The sequence below is a fragment of the Symphalangus syndactylus genome, chromosome 9 (genome assembly GCF_028878055.3).
Source record: "Symphalangus syndactylus isolate Jambi chromosome 9, NHGRI_mSymSyn1-v2.1_pri, whole genome shotgun sequence".
Taxonomy (NCBI): Eukaryota; Metazoa; Chordata; class Mammalia; order Primates; family Hylobatidae; genus Symphalangus; species Symphalangus syndactylus.
Window position 1 is genome coordinate 87,440,250 of NC_072431.2, and position 21,350 is coordinate 87,461,599.

The 21,350-nt window shown below is 39.4% G+C and overlaps 1 protein-coding gene across 3 annotated transcripts in view; it reads left to right on the forward strand.

Moving 5' to 3' along the window:
• LOC134731437 (uncharacterized) overlaps positions 1 to 21,350 on the forward strand; it is a 134,174-nt gene that overhangs the window by 33,992 nt on the left and 78,832 nt on the right. The window contains exon 1 of one of the 3 annotated variants that reach the window (XR_010113705.1): positions 266 to 383. The exons of the other annotated variants lie outside the window; for them this stretch is intronic. The gene's annotated coding sequence lies outside the window, so the exon portion shown is untranslated. Of the gene's footprint in view, positions 1 to 265; positions 384 to 21,350 lie in introns of those variants that run through there. 3 annotated transcript variants of the gene reach the window in all.

Below are 21,350 nucleotides of genomic sequence, written 5' to 3' on the forward strand. Positions count from 1 at the left end.
TCCTTTTTCTGTCCTATAGAATTAGCTTATGTTCTATCCACTTCTGGGTTGGCGGGCCTGATTGGTTAAAAACATCAGGCCGCAGCTAGGGCTTAAACGCCCTATATGATTGGTTGAAGTTTCAATTCCTTAGCTTGCAGCTGTGATTCATTTTGGCTTAGGGGGACGTCCCCTTTGATTGGTTGAAGTTTTAAGCCCTTAGCTTGCAGCTGTGACTTACTTTGGCTTAGGGGAAAGTCCCTTTAGGGAAGTCCCTAGGGACCCAGGAAGTCCAGCCAACTTAGCCACTTAGTCCTTCAAGATGCAAGGTTTGCTAAGTGTTTTGAGGTTGCAAACTGACTTTTGGGTTTTGAGAACTATTTGACTTTCTGGCTTCACAACTGGTAAGACCTGGGGACTTAAGGAACTAACTATGCCCTTAACTAAGAAGGCAAAGCTTAGCTGCAGTTAGCACACAATTAAAGCAACTTACCAAGTTTTACCTTAAAGTTAAAAATAGCTAGGAGTTAATTGAAACTACTAGAAACAGATTTGCATGCAAGGTGTGTAAGAACAGTAAAATGTATTTTTTAGTAAAAGGTTATAAGAAGGCATGGAAATGTAAACTTTTGCCTAAAGTTTTTAAGGATTAAAGGATTTTTTGAGTTAAATTAGGAAAAAGCTGAAGGTTCAAAGAAGTGGTAGAAGAATTATGGAACTCAATCTTGCAGAAGAGGTTCTGTGTGTGAACGTATTGACTAAATTCAAAAAAGCGTATTATATGGTTTTTTTCTGTAAATTGAGCATTGAAATAAAAGCATAACAAGGTTTTCCTAAGGCGCTAATCTGCTCTTTGGCAAAATTTTTAAAGGATTATAAAAGATTTTTGATTATTTAAAATTTCAGAGTCATCTTTTTGGCAAAATAAATAACTTATGGTAATCTGGAATTCTATTTCATAGTATCAAGTGTTTTAAACATATTTAAAAGGCTGCCCAAAATCAACCTTAAGTTTTAAAATTCTTTCCTGACACCTGGCTTTTTGAATACTTCAGAGGGCCCATGAAGTGTCCAGAAAAGAGGTAAAAGGAATTATTTAACATATTTAGGTACATGGGATTGCCAAAATGATGCTCAATCTTCTTTAGGTTATATTTTGGTGAATAATGCTAATATATGTTCCAAAATTATATGGGATTTCTAAAATTCTAATGTGCGAGTACGTGCTATCCATCATAATTAAGGTTGTTATGTTAGGTTATTGTAAACCATGGAAATAACCAAACTTCTTTGTCAATCGTGTTTCTAACTGTAACTATCCTGGACATTTTGCTATTCACAGACAATTGTTGTCTTGTTTTAATCCTTTTCAAAGATGGTTTATAATGAGCTAGAGAAATTTAACAGGTGCTCTCAAATGCAGGCTTCTGATAACTTTAGAGGTTGTAACACTGGAATAAAGGAAAATATATAGGACTCATAAAGAGCTGAAATGTTCATGAATATCAAGCAAAACAAGAGTTAACTAACTGGACTGAACTCAGGAAGCTGAAGCAAATCTTTTTGACCTTTGCTTAGAATATTTCTGATCCTTGTTTTATTTTTTCAGAGTCAAGGAAACTTATTTTGAACTATTTAGAGCCTTTAATAAGTAAGTTATACACTCTTGTGATCAAAATTTGGAGCATGTTTGTTTCTCTCTGCCTGAATCCTCTAGAATTTGGAAACTATTTGTGAATATTTTTATGGCAATATAGTTGTTTGCATCAGTGCAATAAGAATCCATTTTTCTTTTGCAACAGAACACAATTGGAGAAAGTCGTTATTTTACCAAGGATTTGACTGGAAGGGTATGCTTCCCTTTAAGGAGTCAATCTTGACTTGCAGAGCCAATAAAACCCCAGTGAAGAAACTGGTCTCATACCCTTGTCTATGCAGTCTGTGTACAGGGTTCCTGACCTGTGGTCAGTAAAGAATGCCACTTTCTAACAGGTCCAGGAGCTCCAAGTTTATTATGGGACCTTAAGAGGAAAGGATCACCCAACTCACAGGGTTTTGAGGATACAAACCCATGGTTGGGCTCAGTTTTAAAAGGTCTTATCTGAGATTCCTTGTGGAACAAACTTCCATCAAAGCCAATCTAAAAGGCCTAATTAGAAAGAATTGTTCTTGCTGCACTTTATGCAAATAATCAGGCCAAGTATAAGACTAAAATTTATTTTGTAAACCATTCAGTCCTATGATGTTGTTTTTTTTTTAACAAAAAAGAGGACTGGAGAGAGAAATCATGTTTCAAAACTTATACATTTGTCATTAAATTCTCTTTTTATCATACTTTAGGTTCTGGGGTACATGTGCAGAACATGCAGGTTTGTTACATAGGTATATATGTGCCATGGTGGTTTGCTGCACCCATCAACCTGTCACCTACATTAGGTATTTCTCCTAATGCTATCCCTCCCCTAGCCCCCACCCCATGACAGTCCCCGGTGTGTGATATTCCCCTCCCTGTGTCCATGTGTTCTCATTGTTCAACTCCCACCTATGAGTGAGAACATGCAGTGTTTGGTTTTCTTCTCTTGTGTTAGTTTGCCGAGAATAATGGTTTCCAGCTTCATCCATGTCCCTGCAAAGGACATGAACTTATCCTTTTTTATGGCTGCATAGTATTCCATGGTGTATATGTGCCACATTTTCTTTATCCAGTCTATCGTTGATGGACATTTAGGTTGGTTCCAAGTCTTTGCTATTGTGAATAGCGCCGCAATAAACATACATGTGCATGTGTCTTTATAGTAAAATGATTCATAATCCTCAGCGTATTTACCCAGTAATGGGATTGCTGGGTCAACATTTGTCATTAAATTCTAAACTCACTAGTTGTTTTTAAGTTTTTGCCTACATTTTAGACTAACCCTGCTTACTCCTATGAACCAACCAGCAATCCCTGGCTGCAGCTTAGAAAGAACAAAGGGGATAGGTAATGTAGAAATCCAGATCAATATTCTATTTCTGAGCAATTATCCTACAAATCCTACCAGGTAATGGAATAAATAGGATGCCCATCACTCGGAGGTTTCCTTTTGGGAAAGTAAGACCAAGGGAGCTAACCAAAGCCAAGCACCATGCACCCAAATTCTGTCAAGCATAAATATAGATACTAGTTATCTGGGTGTGTCACAAGACATCCTTTTCTCTCTCTTGTTGGAGGAGGACTGAGTTCCACAGCTTCACTTTTGCATTCGGCTTATGATAAGAAGTCCATGCAACCCCCACTGAGACACATTTTTGTCCCAAACTCAATTCCAAGCATCGGGTCAAAGCCCTAGGAAAGAAAACTGGATCTGAGGGATCCAGAGGCAGACAATAACAGAAATTAAAAGGCACAACACAGGTAAGCGTGGCTGATTCCTGCTGATTAAGCCAACCCCAGGCTTCCTGTTTCGTGGATAAAGACCACGTTAGTATCCGTGGCATAAATGAGGTCTAGGGAATCCAAGGCTGCTGGCAGCAGGGGAGATAGGGCGTATGTGGATAAGAGTGGATGATTCTCACCCCCTAGTCCCCCTGCTTCATGGGTGCAAGCCACTCTTCCACCCAAGGTGGCACCTGCCAAGGTTGCTGGGACTCAGGGATGCAAAGATGGAAGAGGAAAGAGGATGCTTTTCCCTCTCTCCCTCATGTACCTCTGAAGAAGGAATTTATGAATTTTACAAGTATAATCAAAGACAACCAAAAATGTTTACTTTTTCCTTCAAAACCTAAGTGTAGTGTAGCTCCACCCCATAGTCTAAGAGAAAAATACTAACTGCCTGTTTTTCTGTCTGTGCTCAGCGAGCCTTATCTGTACTTGCTAGTTTCACATTCCTTGAGGCTCAGCGAGTTCCTGCTTCACCTCCCTAGCACAGCTGCAAAGTTACAAGGTTGATACAGAAATGGTTTATATAGTTAATGGTTTCCCAAGGATGTGAAACGTGTAATATAAATAAATGTAAAAGACTGATCAACTGCCTTTGTTCTCGCTTCTGTAAGTACGCTTCCTGCATCACATAGCTCCCGGCCACTGGCTGCTTAAAAAGTGGCTGTTTTCTTTGTCCGGGGGCTCAGAATTTCCTGGACGCTAGTCCTACTGAGCCAGGTGATCGATCACCTTTTAATAAAGACCTTTCCTGGACTCACTCTGTTCGGTCTCTCCCATCTTTGATTGTCCCGCAGTACCTCGGGTATCTGCTAGGAAGAGAAGGGAACCAGGGATGCCTGCCCCCCTCTTTCCAGATGGGTAGCCATTCATCTTCAGTCTGTACCCCTTTTGAATGCATACTGAACCTCTAGGACTCCTTTGAAAAAAAAACACCTTCTTTTTTTCCTTTCTCCTCCTCTGTCCTCTTCACTGATAGGTAATTGTGTCTTCATACTGTGGGACACTCTCCTCACAAACATCCTCCAAACCGGAAAGAATTAATTTCCCAAACATTAACCTGGCTGGCTTAGGAATGGGCTCGGGGAAGGGAACCCAGAAGCCTGACATGCTGGCAAAAGCGTAAAGTTTTTTTTAACCAGTTGGGCTTTTGGTCTCCCTCTCCCTGTGCAAACTTGTAAAAGGCCTTGGAATTTTTCAGCCGTTCTTACCCCTCTCCTTGTTTTGTTTTGATACATGTTTTCTAATAACCTGGTTTGTCTATTCTCGCCTTCAGGCCATCAAAGTACAGTCAGTCTTGCAATGGGAGCCTCTGATGACGACCCTTTCTGCTGGGAACCCTTAAATAGGCCTCTGAGGGAGCTCTGACTGTGGCTTCCCCCAAAACAGCGCCCCCTGTCAGCAGGAGGCAGTTAAGATTGCTCTTCTTCCTTACCCTTACTCTAATGGCAGTTAGATATACCTCTCTAGAGCGGGGAATGAGACAGCCAGGTGGGAGGGGGTTCCCAGAGAAACTCCAGCTGGCCTGCACACTGGGGTGGAGCCACAATAGTTCACGTCCTTTGCAGCAGGGAGAAGCCAACTCCTCCTCTTCCGTGTGGAACCTGGAATTCAAGCCGCTGGCGGCAAGCACTCTAGCAGGGACTCTGGCTTGTGGACGATCCCTGTTTCCCCCTTTTTCTCCCCCCTTTTCACCGAATAAAACCTTGTCTTACCCATCCTTCAAACCGTCTTTGAGCCTAAATTTTCATGGCCGTGGGACGGACAAGGACCCTGTCTTTAGCTGAACTAAGGAACAGACCTGCAAAATATTGATTGATGTCTTTGCCTGTAACTCTTGCCTCCCTGAAAGGTATAATACTCAACTGTAACCCAGCTGCCTCAATATTTTAAATCTTTATTGTAAAAAAATCTTATTTTAAGAAATGGGATGTGCAAGGGAAATGGTAATTATGTTCCCAAAGCATCAATAATTTCAAAAAGAGAATGCAGGGGAAGATTGTTTTCCATAGTTTTAACACAGAAAGTTTAATACTCTATCAAAAACAAGGCACCTTCTCCCTGTAGTCCTCTGAAGCCTTCAGAGCACACTGTGATACAATTTCAAAAGGAAACCACTTTTTTAAATTCATACCCACTGCGGTGTGCAACTGAAAAAAGTGAAAAGTAAAACCCACTTTCTCAGGACCTCCTGAGACTGTGTTCCCCCGCCGTGGTCACTTATGTTGGCTCAGAATAATCCTCTTTAAAATATTTTACAGAGCTGGTTTTTCTGTTAACAATAGCATATTTTATCAGTTATTTTATTCATTTACACCTGAAATCTTAAAACAGGGAAATTCACAAATACCAATAGATAAGATAAAGCTACGTTAACAATAAGTAAGGAAGGAAATATGGGCAAAAGAAAAATAAAGCAGAGAGCTGGGATGCCAGATGGCTTGAATGTCAAACATATGTAAATAAAAAGCATTACTAATCATCTTAATTATATTCTATGTTATATTTTATTTCAGATAATGGAGCTAGTTTTTTCTTTCATTGTACAAGTGGAAGATGTTAAAAAAGAAACCCTCAATGGTAATGCAGTTTATACCAACTTCACACAATCTGTTACACTCATTGATCTGTGGAATAATCATGACACTCAAATGAATTTGTATGCTGGTATTTACTATGAGAATGTAAAAAGAATATTACACTAGATTTTGACAGATTTGGGCTAACAGGTAAATCTTTATTGTAAGAGATTTTATTTTAAGAAATGGGATGTGCAAGGGAAATGGTAGTTATGTTCCCAAAGCATCAATAATTTCAAAAAGAGAATGTAGAGGAAGATTGTTTTCCATAGTTTTAACACAGAAAATTTAATACTCTATCAAAAAGAAGGGACCTTCTCCCTGTAGCCTCTGAAGCTTTCAGAGCACACTGTAATACAATTTCAAAAGGAAGCCACTTCTATAAATTCATACCCACCCTGGTGTGCAACTGACAGCTTCAGAGGTAACATTATTGACTGCTTAAACAAGAAAAGAATCTTCATGCAATGCAAATTTAAATTTCCAAGCATTTAATATTTTTTCAAGATATTGTAGAACCAAAAATTAGTAAATATTTTTTAAAGTCCAGCCCCCTTTTGAAAAAGCATAAATCTTCTTATTTATGGTCTTGCTTTTATCATATAATAGTTGAATCTGTGTAATATTTTCTTAAGTGATAAGCATAATAACAAAATGAATACCTGTGAATCTAGCACTCAGATTGTGAACTCAGATCTTCCCAGTCTCACTGGAGTTACCTGAGTCTTACAGCCCCACCATCTGCCCCACCAGAGGTAGCCATAGCACAGAAATCCATAGCTTTTCATGTATGCGTAGATCTCTAAACATTATGTTGTTCCCCTTTACTTGTGCTTGAGTCTTAGAAAAAGGCATAATACTTTATTTAGTTCTCTGTAATTTGATTTTATTTATTTACCATTTTAAACTGAATAATTACTTCTAAGATTCATCCATTTTGTTCCATTTAGCTACAATTTATTATACACTAGTGAAATGAGTATTTTGCATACTAAATAAATATTCTACATTAAATAATAATTCATTCTCTCATCAATCAATATCAGGTTTTTTCCAGTATTTTGAAATATCAAATAATGCCACTATGAGTGTATTTGTATATATGACTTCTGGAACACATATTCATGAAAATATACTTGAGAATGAAATTTCTGGATCACAGGAAACTCAAGTATTTAACTTTTTCGAGTAATGCCAAGTTGACACTCCCATAGACAGCGTGCATTTTCTTCTTTTGCATTCTGACACTTGGTATTGTTAGAGTTCTTATGTATTTACCCATTTAACAAAATTATGTTCTTGTTTTGAATTTCCCTGACTACTAAGCATCCACTAAGCATACTTCCCTATCACTATATCTATCTATCTATCTATCCATCCATCCAACTCTCTACCTATCATCTACCAGTAATTTTTGTGTTCTTTTCTATAGAATGCCTGTTCATGTTTTACTCCTTTTCCCAGTGGATTGTCTTTTATGATTGAATCATAAGAATTTTTATATTTCTGGATATTAGTCTTTGTTGTAAATTCTCTCGGATTATGGCTTATCTTTTTATTTTCACTATGGTGTCTTTTGGAGAAGAGTAAGTCTTAATTTTAGTTTCTTAACTTTTATGTTGGTGGCTTTTGGGTCTTATTTAAGAAAAAATTTCTTAAAGTCAGAAAGATAATGTCCTATATTTTCCACCAAGTGTTTAAGTATGACTTTTATGTACCTTTTAAGTCACTAATCCATTAAATTTTCTATATGGTATGAGAGAGAAATTCAATTGCATTTTTTTCCATGTGGATAAGCCAATTACCTCTGCACCATTTATCAACAAATCTACCCTCCTCCCACTGATGGACAATTGCACCACTGTCACATATCAAGTCTCCTTCTATGTATTTGTTTGTTTCTGGGTTCATTATTTTGTTGCCTTGGTCAGTATGTTTAATTCTGCATTAAAAGGATATTTTAAAACTTACCATTTTCAAAAACTTAAAACTGTAGAGACAGAAGGAAGATCAGAGGTTGCTGGGGACAGGAGTGGGGAAAGGGATTGGCCACAAGAAGTTACACGAGGATATTTGAGGGAGGAAGTCACAGAAATAATTTATAACTTGATTGTGGGGAGGATCATATGGCTGCATACATTTGTCAACACTCAGAGCTGAACAAATTTTACTGTAACTTAGAAACATTTGCAAAACAGTAATTTTATATTTTGTTATTTTTCTTCATAAATGCCTTCACTCTTCTTGGGGTTTTGCTTCTCTGTATAAATTTTAAAATCCTATTTTGACAAGTTTCACCAAAAATAAACCTGTGGGAATTTTGATTGAAACTGTGTTGAATATAGATAAATTTTTGGAATGTGGCATCTTATCCATGAAAACAGTATATTTCTCCTGTTAAGACTTTTTAAATGTCATTTAATAATTAAATATTAAAAATATTTTAGAGCCAGATGTGGTGGCACACGCCTGTAGTCCCCCCTTTTCGGGAGGCTGAGGCAGGAGGATGGGTTAAGCCCAGGAGTTGGAATCTAGCCTGGCCAACAAAGTGAGACCCATCTCTTAAAAAAAAAAAAATCTAAATATTAAATATTAAAATATTCTATATACATATGGCTGGATTATTAAACTATTGTCTCTTGTTTCAAGCCCAGCCTTCTATACCCTGCCATGGATACTGGACTAAGTCTCTGCAAACTGTTATTTCTGCCAAATGGCTTCCTTTTAGGTTCCACGATGAGGGATGCTGGGGAAGAATGGAAGGCAGGAAGGGAGAAGAGCCTTGTGTTCACTCAAGCAATGGATTTTTACCGTGGCAGGAACATTTGGTTCTGGAATAATTGGTTCCAGTTTCCAGCTCTCTTTCTCCATTCTCAGACCTGACTTAATCGACTTAATCATATCACCTTAAAGGTATAATCATCACCTGGGTAATTTCTGTTTCTCAGAAACCTAAGCCCTATTCTCTGGGTCCCCTCTTCAAAGATTGTGAAGCACCAACACATGTCAAGTAGTCCTTTTTGACTGGTGTACAAAAGTGCAGTTGACAGCTGGGAGTGGTGTCCAACGCCTGTAATCCCAGCACTTTGGGAGGCCTAGGCTGGTGGATTGCTTGAGCCCAGGAGTTCAAGATCAGCCTCGTCTACATGGTGAAACTTCATTTCTACAAAAATTGCAAAACTTAGCCTGGCATAGTGGTACGTGACTGTAGTCCCAGCTACTCAGGATGCTGAGGTGGGAGGATCACCTGAGCCTGGGAGGTCGAGGCTGCAGTGAGCCCTGATCACACCACTGCATTCCAGTCTTGGTGACAAGGACGAGATCCTGTCTCTTAAAAAAATAGCGGTTGACTTAAATCTAATAAGCTTACATCTGGATACCTTGCTATACTCTCACATTTATCATTATTTGTATGCAGATTCTTTGAGATTTTCTATATAGACAATCATATTATATACAAATAATGACAGTTTTGTTTATTCTTTTCTATTCCTTATGCCTTTGTCTCTCTTTTCTTTCTTCTTTCTTTCCTCTTACTCTGCTGAATAAGATCTCCAGTATGATGAGGGATAGAGGATATCTATTATGGCCATAGTACATATCCTGGTTTTATTACTGGCTTTAAGAGGAAGACTTCTAATGTTAAACCATTAATAATATTTATTATTTCCTGTAAGTTTTTTTGTGGACATCATTTATCATGTGAAGGAAATACCAGCCTGGCCAACATGGCAAAAACCTGTCTCTACTAAAGATGCAAAAATTAGCTAGGTGTGGTGGTATGTGCCTATAATCCCAGCTACTTGGGAGGCTAAGGCAGGAGAATTGCTTGAACCCAGGGGGTGGAGGTTGCAGTGAGCCGAGATTGCACAACTGCACTCCAGCCTGGGCAAAACAGCGAGACTGTCTCAAAAAAAAAAAAAAAAAAAAAAGGATATAATACACTTCTATTCATGATTTGCCAAATTTTTTATCAGGTACAAGTGCTGAATTTTTCAAAAGCTTTTTAAAAATGTATTGAAATGATTACATTTTCTGAAATTTTGGTCTTCTTGAGGAGAACTGTATTCCTAGATTGCTTTAATGTTAATCCATCTTTGCATTTCTGGGGTTTGTTTATCTCTCTTGGCTGTGCTGTATTATCTATTCTTGTACATAGATAAATATGATCTTGACTAGATCATATTTACGATTATGTTGTTTAGGATTTTTAAATCTCATTTATGGATAATTAATTTTTTCCTTTCTCACAGTACCATTTTCTGATATTGGTATTAAAATAGAAAGCGTTCTCTCTTTTACATTTCCTGAAAAAAGTTTGCATAATATTGGAAAGATCTGTTCTTTGAAAATTTCCTAGAACTTGACTGTAAAACCATCTGAGCTTGATGTTTTTGTGGGAACACTATTGGTTTCTCTAATGGTTAGAGAAGCATTCAAGCTATTTCACCCTGAGTTAGATTTTATAAGCTATATTATTCTCAAATTTTATTTTTATTTATTTTATTTTTGAGACAGCATCTTACTCTGTCACCCAGGCTGGAGTGCAGTGGTACTCTGCATTGAGTGAGTGCAGTGGCTCACTGCGGCCTTGACCTTCTGGCCTCAGGCTATGCTCCTGCCTCAGCCTCTCGAGTAGCTGGGACCACAGGCATTCACCACCACGGGTGGCCAGTTATTTTTATTATTTGTAGAGATACGGTCTCCCTGTGTTGCCAAGGCTACTCTTGAACTCCTGGGTTCAAGTGATCTGCCCACCTTGGCCTCCCTAAGTGCTGGGATTACAGGTGGGAGCCACTGTGCCCTGCCTAGGATTTTATTTTGTATACATTTTAAAATGTGTTGGCATTAAGTTGTTCATGGTATTTTCCCCTCTTATCTTTCATTCCTAATTTATTTATTTGTGCATCTCTCTCCCTCTCTTCCTTTTTTTTCTTATTTCTTTATTCATCTTGGCAGAAATTTGTAATTTTATAGGGATGTTCTTAAATTCAGCTTCCACCTCCATATTTGGCCAAAATATAACAATAAGTTTCTGCTTCAATCAAACTTTTAGAAATCCAAATAGCCAAATGGCTATTTCAATATCATCTGTACAGCCCTGAATGGTGTGCCATCGCTGATTATTTAATTGCATGGATTAATTACCATAAGAATAATATAGCAAATATTTATAAAGTTTTCATTTTTTTATCACATCTTAAAAGACAGACATAATGAACCTAGGTCATCTTAGATCAGTGGAAGCCCAAAATGTACCAACTTCCAACAAACAAGACCGTTTACATTATTGTATTATCTCACTCCTGAGGCATGGGAGTCTAAAAGAACTGACATTTCAGAAAAATACCCAGATCTCAGTCCATTTAGCAAGCAAATTTGACTTTCTAAAGCTTCTTGCTTCTACTTCTCTCAGAGGTGGTTTGTTTTTACTTTTGGTTTTGGACACAGTAACTAGATCTTCCTTTTCCCTAATCTGCATGTTAGATGCTTATATTCTGAAGCCTTCCCTCCCTCCCTCCCTCCTTGTCTGTCTCTCTCTCTCTTTTCTTATCTTTTCTTTTCTTTCTTTTTTCTTTCTTATCTTTTCTTTCTTTTTTTTCTTTCTTTTTCTTTCTCTTCTTTCTCTTTCTTTCTTTTTCTTTCTCTTCTTTCTTTCTCTTTCTTTCTTTCTTTCCTTCTTTCCTTCCTTCCTTCCTTCCTTCCTTCCTTCCTTCCTTCCTTCCTTCCTTCCTTTCTTCCTTTCTTTCCTCTTTTTTCCTTCCTTATTTTCTTTTCTTTTCAAGTACGCTGGCACAGTCATGGCTCACTGCAGCCTCAATCTCTAGGGCTTAAGCAATCATTCCACCTCAGCCTCCCTAGTAGCTGGGACCACAAGCACGTGGCACTATGTCCAGCTAATTTTATTTTTTGTAGAGATGAGGTCTCACTATGTTGCCTAGGCTGGTCTCAGACTCCTGGGTGCAGGCGATCCTCCCATTTTGGCCTTCCAAAGTGCTGGGATTATAGACTTGAACCACCACGCTTGGTCCTATCTTTATAATAATAATAAATGATGCAGAGATGCGAGAGTCACTTGAGGCTAGACATTTGAGACAAGCCTGGACAACATAGCAAGACTCTACAAAAATAAAAACAATTAGCCCAGCATGGTGTAGCGTGCCTGTAGTCCCAGCTCCTCAGGAGGCTGAGGTGAGAGGATCACTTGAGCCCAGGAGTTCAAGGCTGCAATGAGCTAGGATCATGCCACTGCACCCCAGCATGGGCAACAGAGTGAGACCCTGTTTCTAAAATAAATAAGTAGTAAGTGGTTAATTTTCATATGGCATTTACTATGTAATAGGCACTGTTCTAAGCACTTTGAAATCATTAAATCATTTTATTCTTATAAAAATATATAAGGTAGTTGTCATTATTATTCCAGTTTTTAGATGAGTAAACAGAGGCACAAAAAAGTAAAATAACTGACTCAAAGGTGATATGGTGAATAAGTAGTGGAGTTGGCATTTGAACCCAGGCAGCCTTCTTCTGGAGTTCTTGTTCTTGACAGTGTTCCCTGATTTTTGTCACCTGGTACCTCTGACCCAGGCACCTGTGGCACCTGAGGCCAATGTGCTCAAAAAGGGTTGAGAATTGATGCAGTGATCACATGTTCATAAACCATATTCTTGGGCAAACGTGTGTATACTTTCAGTCAGAAATGGATTTTCACTGTTTCCAGGAGTCTGTGTTAGAGCAAGGGAAGGGCGGGTTACTCTTTTGTATGTTCAATACATCTATAAATGGCCCATCTGCAGATGAGCTCAAGGTGAATGGGGGTTTCAGAGGACCATTTGCATCAAAGAATGTAAGACAGAAGTGAAACTCTACTAAGAGCTCAACTCTTGAAATCTCCCTGTAGAACAGACTAAGGAGTGGTAAGGAATGCCCACACACTGAGTCCCAAAAGAACCCCATGTGTCACTAAAATGCTGGCTACTCCAGCGGAGCCAATAACCTTCCAGGGTTCTTCAGGGGCACAGCAGTCTGCATAGGACCCTGAAGGTCAACATGGGTGGGCTGCCAAGTTTCCTTCCCACAGCCACCTATAAGGTAGGCGGATTAACCATGAGACAAGGTCTATGACTTCATGAGGTGCTAGAAGGGGTTGGATGTCTTGTAATTCTTATCTGAAATGTTTTGAGTGGGGCAGAGGGAGGAGACAGATGAGACGGTCGGGAAAATGTAAGGATAGCACCCAATTATTAAGGTGCTAGTCTTTTAGGAACTCTGGGACCATTAGTATGCAGACCTTCTTGAGAAACAACTTTTTCCTAGTCCCGCATGTCCCCTCCCTTTAAATATGGTGAGAAATAGCTGGGATAGCTGGTCTGGCCTAAACAGACTTCTATCTACAAGAATGTGGAGATGTGTGCACACACACATGCAAGTGCACACACTCACCACTTTCCTTACTTTTAGCCAGGGAGGAGTCACTGAGGGCACTCCATTGACACTCTTTCCTTCCATTAAACACCTAAGTCTTAGGCCAGGTGCGGTGGCTCACACCTGTAAGCCCAGCACCTTGGGAGGCCGAGGTGTGTGGATCACCTGAGGTCAGGAGTTCGAGACTAGCCTGGCCAACATGGTGAAACCTCGTCTCTACTAAAAATACAAAAATTAGCTGGGCATGGTGGCATGTGCCTATAATCCCAGCTACTCGGGCGGCTGAGGCAGGAGAATCGCTTGAACCCAGGTGGTGGAGGTTGCAGTGAGCCAAGATCGAGCCACTGCACTCCAGCCTGGGTGACAGAGTGAGACCCTGTGCCAAGACAACAACAAAAAACACAAATAGGAAGCAGGGAAAAGTGGTATTGCAGAAGCCAAGGAAATACAGAACTTTAGAATTTATAACAGGCTGTCCGAAATTCAATGTAGCCAAGTTTCTGCTGGATGGGACCTGAAAACGAAGTGCTGATTTGGAGGGAGAACATTGCTGGTAACTTCTGACCCAGGGATACTAACAGCAAAACCAAATGGCAATGGATTGAAGAGCAAAACCAATGGATCTACTGAACGTAGATTTTGTTTAGTTCGGTCAAAACCTTGAGTAAGACTTTAATAGGAAACCAGTAAGAAAGACGGGAATTCCAGCACCTGAACAAAGACAGGCATAAAGGCATAGGAAGGGCTTTTTCATCTTTTCATTTTTTTAAGTGAAATTTTATGTCATGGACTCAATGTGAATTTAATATTATTCCTCTTTTGAAAATAATTGTTTTTTAAACTTGGTCTTTAATTGTGGAATGAAGGGTAATAGTACAGGAAAAGAATTAGAGTCCCTGAAGTTAAGCCTTTGTTGCCGGTCACTTACTTGGCTAACCCTGACCTCAGGGGGCACTGTTATGAATTATTTTAGCATGGCGTAGAGAAACAACATTTTGCAGTAAAGAAATGCTTGAATCATTAACATTTAATATAAATAAGTGCACATTCTACATAGTCCTTTTTGCTTTCGAGAGCATTTGGGGTTAGGCTGCACTCGTGAGCTATAGTCTGTCTTTGTCCAAGTAGCGATAAAGAGGGTAAAAAAGAAAAATGGGAGGAAGCATTAACTCCCTTCCCCTGGCCACCTGTTCTAAACCCTTCTGGAAGCAGCAAAGGACAGAAAGAGCTATCAAAGTATCAGGCTTTCTAAATTGCTAGCAAAGACAGTTCACAACATCATCTCACCAGAAGAGCTCCAGCATCTTCCCATCCTAGGTTTTCCGCAGTGAAGCAGCAACCACCAGGGGAAGCATCTGGAGCATGGCTGTGGGGTACACAGCAGGTCTGCCTTTTTCAAGGGTTGCTCCACTGTTTTTATTTTTTTATTTATTTTAGACAGGGTCTCACTCTGTCACCCAGGCTGGAGTGCAGTGGCATGTTCTGGGCTCACTGCAACCTCCACCTCCCAGGATGAAGTGATTCTCATGCCTCAGCCTCCTGAGTAGCTGGGAACACAGGCTTGCACCACCATGCCCAGCTAATGTTTGTGTTTTTATTAGGTTGGTGCAAAAGCAATTGAGTTTTTTTTGCCATAATGGCAAAAAAAAAAAAAAAAAAAAAAAAACACACACACACACACACAAAAAAAACGCAATTGCTTTTGCACCAACCTAATAGTAGAGACAGGGTTTTGCCATGTTGGCCAGGCTGGTCTTGAACTCCTGGCCTCAAGCGATCCACCCACCCTGGCCTCCCAAAGTGCTGGGATTACAGGCATGAGCCACCACGCCCAGCCCATTGTTATTTATAACCCTAAGACTATCCCTCAAACCCTTCCCAAGCTCTGCCACTGTCCTATTTAGAATCTCTTCATTTCTGTGTGGCTTTCTTAACGAGGCTAGAATCTGTAACGAAGACATTTGTGAGGGAAACAGGCAGAGCTTAAATATTATGGAGACTTTCCATCATTTGGATGCATTCTGGCCATATCTTTAATTACTTGTAAATATAATTGGGAGTTATTTTTTTCCCCTGATTCTGTCAGTCAGCCATATAGCTCCTATTTATCTTGTTGAACCAAGATGCTTAAAACTTTTCGGGTATGGCTGGGCGCGGTGGCTCACGCCTGTAATCCCAGCACTCTGGGAGGCCAAGGTGGGTGGATCACCTGAGTTCAGGAGTTCGAGACTAGCCTGGCAAACATGGTGAAACCCTGTCTCTACTGAAAATACAAAAATTAGCTGGGTGTGGTGGCACGCGCCTGTAGTCCCAGCTACTTGGGAGGCTGAGGCAGGAGAATCACTTGAACCTGGGAGGCAGATGTTGCAGTGAGCCGAGATTGCGCCGTTGCACTACAGCCTGGTGACAGAGCAAGACTCCATCTCAAACAACAACAAAAAGAAAACCAACCAACCAAAAAAAAAAAAGGGCTTTGAATGTGTATGGCATAGACCTTCTTCCTGTTTTTAAAGCTTCTTACTACATACAAGTGTAGCTTTCGTGAGTGTATATATACATTTCACTACAAATGAATATTGGTTTTATTCTAACACAGTAGATTGCCTTTTAAAAGACGCCTACCTCTTCCATTTCTTACAATCTTTCCTCATTTTTCAGACCCAGAATCTCCGCAAAATGCCTTACTCTACTATTCAGTGGGAAAGTAGTAATGTTTAACCCTTATGAAACATCTCTCGGTCAGATTTCAGTCCCAGTGATACCAGAACCAGGGAGCGAAGGTGGTTACAACTGAGTGATGTAATTCCCTAGAGACATGGGTTTCCTTTGTCTCAAGCCTGGCAGCCTAATTAATATGCTGAAAACACCTTAACTCGAACTGGGCTTGAGACATTTGCAGAAGATGACTTTCAGCTGCCTGCAGGAGCGGCCAAAGGAGCCTGGGCCTTGCTTTTTACCAATCTTAACGTCATCTCTCAGTCTGCAGCCCAGCTTTCCATTTTATCACATTGTTGACATCCTCCTTCAAGAGCTTCATTTCACAAAAAAATGTGGTGCTCTCTTTTGTCTTCTTAGTCTCATGAAGCATTGGGATAAAAGCCTGAAAGCTTTGCATCTAAAGAGTTAAAATAATTTGCATGGCAGAATCTCAAATCTCGCTGCTTCTCCTTGCCAAACAGGGAGAAAAAAAGAAAGCAATAAGGAGGAAGGGAAAGCGGGAACATCACTATTAAAAAATCAATCAGTTCCTGGAAAATAATCCTCTTAAATCCTTTCCTAAAGGTGGGGACAGCCCTCTTATCAGGGTTTTCAGTGAAATCTATAGCAAGGTCTGGCAACTCTGTCATGGTTGATAGTCCGCATTTAGTCCTATTTATCTGGATTTCAGGATCATCCTATGGAAATGATCCACGAGTACAATTATAGGAGTACTTAGTAATTTTATCCTTTTACTCATTAATATTAATTAGTGCTTGGAGGGGAAAGAGGACAGGGAACCGCTTCTCATATCCAAACTAATTAACTTCATCTAGCTTGTATGAAAGTGAGAAAGCACTTTATTAAAACCGTAAGGTAAGCTCTCAAGGGACTTTTACTTTCTGCTTAGGCTGAACTGTGATAACATTTGGCTCTTAGTGAGCTCCCTAAAATTGCCAGACAGAATAAAAAAAATTGTGACCAGGAGATTAAAGGCTCCTGCGTGGTTTCCAAGACACCCACTGTATTGGTGGTAACGTACCTTTGATGTTTTTATACTATTCTGGAAAATGAAGGGTAGTTTCCAAGCCACCTATTTAGGACATAATAATGCTAGAAATGACAAGGAAGATTAAGGCAACGGTAGTCATTGTTACTTCTTTTTAGTAATATATGTTGATACGTCATCTATTGACACTGAAGCGGTGAGTTAAAATCCTTTTTCATCTAATGCCTAAAAAATGTATTCGTCTCCCAGTTAGAATTGGGAACATTTTAAATTATTTATTTATTTTTTGAGACTGAGTCTCACTCTGTCACCCAGGCTGGAGTGCAGTGGTGCAATCTCAGCTCACTGCAACCTCTGCCTCCCAGGCTCAAGCGATTCTCCTGCCTCAGCCTCCCTAGTAGCTGGGATTACAGTTGCGGGCCACCATGCCCAGCTAATTTTGTATTTTTAGTAGAGATGGAGTTTCACCATGTTGGCCAGGCTGGTCTCAAACTCCTGACCTCAGGTGATCCACCCACCTCGGCCTCCCAAAATGCTGAGATTACAGGCATGAGCCACCACACCTGGCTGGAACATTTTTTTAAACCAAAGATTTCATTAGACATATATTCCGCCAGCTGAATCCCACATTCTTTGACTTTTTTCCAATTTTTCTTTTTTTTTTTTGAGACAGGGTCTCATTCTGTCACCCAGGCTGAAGTGCAGTGGTGCAGTCATGGGCTCACTGCAGCCCCGACTTCCCAGGCTCCAGTGATTCTCCCACCTCAGCCTCCCAAGTAGCTGGGACCATAGGCATGCACCACCATTAGCCTGGCTAATTTTATTTTATTTTTTTTTTTAAGATGGAGTTTCCCTCTTGTTGCCCAGGCTGGAGTGCAATGGCGCAATCTTGGCTCACTGCAACCTCTGCCTCCTGGGTTCAAGCGATGCTCCTGCCTCAGCCTCCTGAGTAGCTGGGATTACAGGCATGCGCCATCACGCCCGGCTAATTTTTTGTATTTTTAGTAGAGATGGGGTTTCACCATGTTGGCCAGGCTGGTTGCAAACTACTGACCTCAGGTGATCCACCCACCTTGGCCTCCCAAAGTGCTGGGATTACAGGTGTGAGCCACCGCACCCGGCCATGCCTGGCTAATTTTTGCGTTTTGGGTAGAGATAGGGTTTCACCATGTATCCCAGGTTGGTCTCGAACTCCTGAGCTCAAGTGATACACCTGTCTTGGCCTTCCAAAGTGCTGGGATTACAGGCATGAACCACCGTGTCTGCCCAATTTTTAATTTTTGTGCATACATAGTAGGTGTATATATTTATGGGGTATGTGTTAGGCCATTCTTGCATTGCTATAAAAGAATACCTGAGACTGGCTAATTTATAAGGAAAAAATATTCAATTGGCTCATGGTTCTGCAGGCTAACAGGAAGCATAGCACCAACATCTGCTTCTCGTAGGGCCTCAGGTAGCTTACAGTCATGGTGGAAGGCCAAGGGGGAACAAGTATTTCACATGGCAGGAGTGGGAGCAAGAGAGAGTTGGGGAGATAGGACACACTTTAAACAACCAGATCTCCCGAGAACTCACTCACTCAGTACCTTGAGGACAGTACCAAGCCATCAGGGATCCACCCTCATGACCCAGACACATCCCACCAGGGACCACCTCCAACACTGGGGATTATATTCCAACATGAGATTTGGGCAGGGACATATATCCAAACTACATTGGGGTACATGAGACATTTTGATACAGGTGTACAATGCATAATAATCACATCAGGGTAAATGGGGTATTTATCTACCTCAAGCATTTATCCTTTCTTTGTATTACAAACAATGCAATTATACTCTTTCAGTTATTTTTAAATGTATAATAAATTATCGTAGACTAGAGTCACTCTGTTGTACTATCAAATACTATATTTTATTCATCTATTTTTATTTTTGTGCCCATTAACCATCCTCCCTTCATCCCACTACACTTTCCAGCCTTTGATAACCATCATTCTACTCTTTATCTCCATGAGTTCAATTGTTTTAATTTTTAGCTCCTACGAATGAGTAAGAACATATGAAGTTTGTCTTTCTGTTCCTGGCTTATTTTACTTAATATAATGACCTTCAGTTCCATCCATGTTATTGCAAAAGACAAGTTCTCATTGTTTTCTATGGCTGAATAGTGCTCCATTGTGTGTATGTAACACATTTTCTTTATCCACTCATCTGTTGATGGACACTTAGGTTGCTTCCAAATCTTGGCTATTGTGAATAGTGCTGCAATAAACATGAAAGTGCAAATATCTCTTTGATATACTGATCTCCTTTCTTTTGGGTATATGCCTAGCAATGGGATTTCTGGATAGCTGGTAGCTCTATTTTTAGGTTTTTGAGGAACCTCCAGACTGGTCTCCTAGGGTTGTACTAATTTACATTCCCACCAACGGTGTATGAGGGTTCCCTTTTCTCCATATCCTCAGCAGTGTTTGTTATTGCCTGTCTTTTGGATAAAAACCATTTTAACTGGGATGTGATAATATCTCATTGTAGTTTTTGTTTGAATTTCTCTGATGATCAGTGATGTTATGCACCTTTTCATATGTCTGTTTGCTATTTGTGTGTCTTCTTTTGAGAAATGTCTATTCAGATCTTTTGTCCATTTTAAAATCAGATTATTATTTTCCTATATAGTTGTTTGAGCTCTTTATATATTCTGTTTATCAATCCCTTGTCAGATGAATAGTTTGCAAATATTTTCTTCCATTCTGTGGGTTGTCTCTTCACTTTGCTCATTGTTTATTTTGCTGTGCAGAAGGTGTTTAATTTGATGTAATCCTATTTATCCATTTTTCCTTTGGTTTCCTGTGCTTACGGGGTATTATTCAAGAAATCTTTTCCCTATCTAATGTCCTGGAGAGTTTCCCTGATGTTTTCATAGTTTGAATTTAGTAGTTTCATAGTTTGTAGTCCTAGATTTAAGTCTTTAATCCATTCTGATTTGATCTTTGTATATGGTCAGAGATAGAGGTCTAGTTTCACTCTCTTGCCTGTGGATGTCTAATTTTCCCAGCACCATTTATTGAAGAAAGAGTCCTTTCCCTATTGTATGCTCTTGGCACCTTTGTTGAAAATGAATTCATTGTAGATGTATGGATTTATTTTGGTGTTCTCTTTTCTGTTCTTTGGTCTATGTGTCTGTTTTTATGCCAATACCAGGCTGTTTTGCTTATGATAGCTCTGTAGTATAATTTGAAGTCAGGCAATGCGATTCCTCCCGTTTTTTTTTTTTTTCCTCAATATAGCTTTGATTATTCTGGGTCTTTTGTGTCTCCATATAAATTTTAGGATTATTTTTTATATTTCTGTGAAGAATGTCATTTTTTTTGATAGGGGTTTCATTGAATGTATAGATTGCTTTGGACATTTTAACAATCTTTCAAACCATGAACATGGAACACCTTTCAATTTTTTGTGTGTCCTTTTTAATTTCTTTCATCAATGTTTTATAGTTTTCATTGTAGAGCTCTTTCACTTCTTTGGTTAATTTCTAGGTATTTAATTTTATTTGTAGCTATTGTAAATGGAATTACTTTTTAAGTTTCTTTTTCAGATTGTTTGCTGTTGACATATAGAAATGCTACAGATTTTTCTATGTTAATTGTGTATCCTGCAAATTTACTTAATTTATCAGTTATAACAGTTTTTTGGTGGATCCTTTAGGTTTTTCCAAATATAAGATCATATCATCAGCAAACAAGGATAATTTGACTTTTTCCTTTTCAAGTGAGATAAATGCCCTTTATCTCTTTCTCTTGTCTGATTGCTCTAGCTAGGACATTCAGTACCATGTTAAATAACAGTGATGAAAGTGGGCATCTTTGTAATGGTCCAGACCTTAGAGGAAAGACTTTCAGTTTTTCCCCACTCAGTATGATACTAACTGTGGGTCTGTTTCATATGGCTTTTTTTTATGTTGAGGTATATTCCTTCTACAACCAGTTTTTTGAGGGCTTTTATCATGAAGGGTTACTGAATTTTAATCAAACACTTCTTTGCATCAATTGAAATGATCATATGGTTTTTGTCATTCATTCTGTTGATATGATGTGATCATTGATTGATCCGTATATGTTGAACCATCCTTGCATCCCACAAATAAATCCCAGTTGCCCAAGATGAATGATCTTTCTAATGTGTTGTTAAATTTGGTTTGCTAGTATTTTGTTGAGGATTTTTGCATTAGCCATCATCAG